Source organism: Schistocerca serialis, chromosome 3, assembly GCF_023864345.2.
Source record: "Schistocerca serialis cubense isolate TAMUIC-IGC-003099 chromosome 3, iqSchSeri2.2, whole genome shotgun sequence".
NCBI lineage: Eukaryota > Metazoa > Arthropoda > Insecta > Orthoptera > Acrididae > Schistocerca > Schistocerca serialis.
Window position 1 is genome coordinate 921,326,693 of NC_064640.1, and position 4,129 is coordinate 921,330,821.

General features: G+C 39.6%; 1 non-coding gene across 1 annotated transcript; it reads right to left on the bottom strand.

Moving 5' to 3' along the window:
- Window positions 1-702: 702 nt before the first annotated feature.
- Window positions 703-777, bottom strand: Trnat-ugu (transfer RNA threonine (anticodon UGU)). Its single transcript has one exon. It is a non-coding gene; the product is annotated as a tRNA-Thr (tRNA).
- Window positions 778-4,129: the final 3,352 nt, after the last annotated feature.

The window sequence follows — 4,129 nt, forward strand, 5'->3', positions numbered from 1 at the left end:
ATGATGACTTCATCATGGAAAGAACCTGCTGCTGTTTAGAGTTCATCAAGCGTAGTAGCTGACTTGGTTTACTTGAACTATAAAAATAGTTGATAGCAGAAGTAAATATTCATCATTATATGTTTTGGTGCTAAGAAATGTGAAGTAATCTCAAGTTTAAAGCAATGGTGTCATGCCCATCACTTAAATATTAGGTTAAATCTCCAACCAATTTCAGAGAATGAGACTTCAAAATTACCAAAGAATACCAGCAATATAACCAGGTCAGTAATGTTACATAGTGTGTTTAGCTTTTCACTGGCCAACTGTAGAATCCCTAATGATGAAGAGAAGCTTCGTAATAAGGCATTCAACATAAATTGTGGCTACCCATGTAACTAAATATGAGAGTAGTGCACATTAAAGAAAGCATTTTGTAAGAAACTTAATTTCCAACTGGAAAAACAGGTTGTCCAAAACTGCAATACTAAATACTATATGGTACAGTGTGCTCATTGATACTTAAAGTGTTTGTTTCTATTTCATGCAGTGAACAAATCATATGAGGAATGAGTCAGTTTTGTAAAGATTTCTATTCTTCATGTAGAAGGTACGCCTGTAAGAGTTGCTGTTAATTCAATTACAAGTGAAATGATAATTAAATGGACACCCTAGCTGCAAACAGGCGTTGATGTACTTCATTGGGGACATGTTGAAAATGTGTGCCCCGACCGGGACTCGAACCCGGGATCTCCTGCTTACATGGCAGACGCTCTATCCATCTGAGCCACCGTGGGCACAGAGGATAGCGCGTCTGCAGGGACTTATCCCTTGCACGCATTTTAGGACATAAGAATAAAACTAAAGCAGTATGGTCTTTTATTAAATCAGAATTAGGTACAACAGTTAACCACCAGGAAATTTCAAAAAACATACAAAACAACGTTACTATTTCAAACTCTTCTCAAATAGCTCAATGTTTTAATAAGTTTCTCATAAATGTAACAAAATGTGGTGTAAATGTGATTACTTATCAAAACAGTGTGAATTGCTTTGGCCTAAACAATAATAGTGACCTCTTTGTGATATTTAGTAAAATCTCAGCTGAAGATGTAAAAATGCTATTTTGTCATTAACAAACAAAAATGCTCCAGGATGGGATCAAATACCCACCAAAGTAATTAAATTTGTATTTGATAAAATAGCACACCCTCTGTCCTTAATAATCAGTCAGTCCTTTGAGCAAGCAAACTTCCCTGATGTGCTTAAGTATGCAGAGGTAAAACCACTGCACAAAAAAGGATCAATAGAGTGTATGTGAAATTACCACCTCATCTCTATCCTCCCAGTGCTATACAAAGTATTTGGAAAAATAGCTGCTGTCCATATAATAAATTTTATTGTGAAACATGGTTTTATTCTTAAAAACAAGTATGGGTTCCAAAAAGGGAAAAGCACCATGAGTGTTGTTAATGAATTCATTGAAAACATCTGCTCATCACTAGATAAAAGCAACAAAGTAGCAGGTGCCTTCTGCGACCTTGCAAAGGCATTCGATTCTGGGAATCACTTCATGCTGCTTCATAAACTAGACAGATATGGCGTCAGACCAAATGCTCTGCAGTGGCTCAGATCTTATCTGACAAACAGGAAGCAAAGGGTAATCATAACATCTAACATCGTAAATTACACATCTCAGTGGGGTACAATACCACAAGGAGTCCCTCAAGGCTGAATCTTAGGGCCAACATTGTTTCTCTTTTACATAAATGATTTACCTCTTAGTATCAATGCAAATGGCCTTCCTGCAGTGGTAACACCTGTTCCCATCAGATCACCGATGTTAAGTACTGTCGGAATAGGCTAGCACTTGGATGGATGCACTCAGCCCTTGTAAGGAAACTTAGAGCTACTTGATTGAGAAGTAGCAACTCCGGTCTCATAAACTGACATACTGCCGGGAGAGTGATGGGGTGACTACATGCCCCTCCATATCCGCATCCAGTGATGCTGGTGGCCTGAGGATGATACAGCGGCCGGTCGGTACCGTTGGGCCTTCCAATGCCTGTTCGGATGGAGTTTAGTCTAGTTTCTTAATATCAGTGCCTAGCCAGTCATGTTTGCTGATAGTACTTATGTACTCCTTGAAAAACAAAATGTGGGAGAAATTCTGGATGGTGTTATAAACACACTAAACAACCTAGATACATGATTTCAACATAATGTCCATAAACTTAACTTTTCAAAGACCTTGTTTACACAATTTAGAACCAATCAATCAAAAATCGGTGACTTCAGTATTGTATATAAAAATCAAGTTATGGACCAAGCTCAGTCCTTTAAATTCTTGGGACTAAACTTGGACAAAAATCTAAGCTGGCAAGCACATATAGATTATTAACTGCAACATTAAACAGCCTTGCCTTTGCAATGGATCTGGTATAACAGACGTAAGCTGCAATGATGAACCATAGTTACTTTGAATGTGTAATTAGATACGGTTTAATTTTTTGGGGAAATTCAAGCTACATGTCATGAATCCTGCTACTTTAAAAAAGAGTTGTTAGAAAAATGTGTGCTGCCCCTCCCAGAACATCCTTCCACCCATTATTCAATAACCTAAAAATATTACCTATCCCTTCACTGTACATATTTGAAATTATCATCTTTTTACATAATAAACCTGAGCTAAGGGAAGAAAACCATTTCAAACATATGTACAACACTAGACACAAAGATAATTTCATGCTTCCACAACAGCTCTTGAAACTCTACCAGTGGACGCCCTAGTACATGGGACTGAAAATTTACAATAAACTCAAGGGTAGAGATGTACTGACGATGGAGATAGGTTCGCTAAAGAGAAAACTATGTGATCTCCTGGTGGAAAATACTACTATTCAACTGAGGAATTTATGAATGATGAAATCATCATTTGACTAGTGTGATTGTTTAATATTATGGCATTGTGCATAATATTGTACACATATATAAAGATAATGTACTATCACATCATAAGAAAAACAATATCAACCAGTACTGGTAAAAATAGTGGTAGGGAATTGTGTAATTATGTACATCGTAAGGCTAAAATTTATGTGTCTCCTGTACAGCATCATCAGTAGATTTGTAAATGTATGTTATGAGACAAATAAAATGGAAATACAAATACAAACTATCACCTAGCCTTTAAAAAAAACCCTTGTGCACTCCACAAATACTCTTGCTCCCCGAGTAGCTCCTACCTTTGTGTAGTGCACCCCTGACCTGTCAAGAGGAGTCCTACAACTCTCCACCCAATAACATAGCTCCAGAAATCTGCAGCCCAGATCATCACAGAGCCAACATAGCCTTTGGTTGAGACACTCCACTGGTCTCCAAACCAAAGGAACCCAATCACCTCTGGAAACAATGCTGCAAATTGCCAGCTCTGGTTGCACCCCACAGGCGAGGCCAGCAGGCTTGTCCACTTCCACGAGCCACTGGTATGAACTGGGGATAGGCTCAGAACTTATGTAACAGGCATCATTGGTGCCAAAACCAGCCAGAACTCACAGATGACTGCAGCCTCCATGCTTGATAGCTGCATGCAAGGATTCCTCCACTTTTTTGGATGTGGCCTTCTGGCAGATGTATTCAGTACACATTGGCTTTCTTGCAGGCCCTGAATGCTATTTCTCTATGAGGCTCTATAACATACTTAACTGTGGAGATCCCAATACACAGCAAACCCCAACCCCCATTTGCCTGCTCAGACCCTGCTGAAAGACTGATGTGAAAGCATTATCACCCACAATTCTCACTGCAGTCAAGGCGGACACCCCTTGCTGGGCCATCTGGAGGCTGCCTCAGTAGCAGAGCCTGTGGGTCAAACAAGTGACACCTGAAGTTTCCCATATGATATATCGGATGATCCACCACTGCTACACCTCAAGGCAGCAGACTCAGGATCGCTGACTGTAGCCAAAAGTACCTTCAGCTGTTCGCAAACTGTGGCCAGCTTCTCCTGCATCTGCACCAAAGCATTTAAACATCCTTCACACCCCAGGACTCCTAAGAAAGCACAGAAAAAGCTAAATACATAACTTGCTGCTCTGCAGGTATGTAGCAGACAACAGTTGGAACCTGGACCATATTACAGTGTTAATTG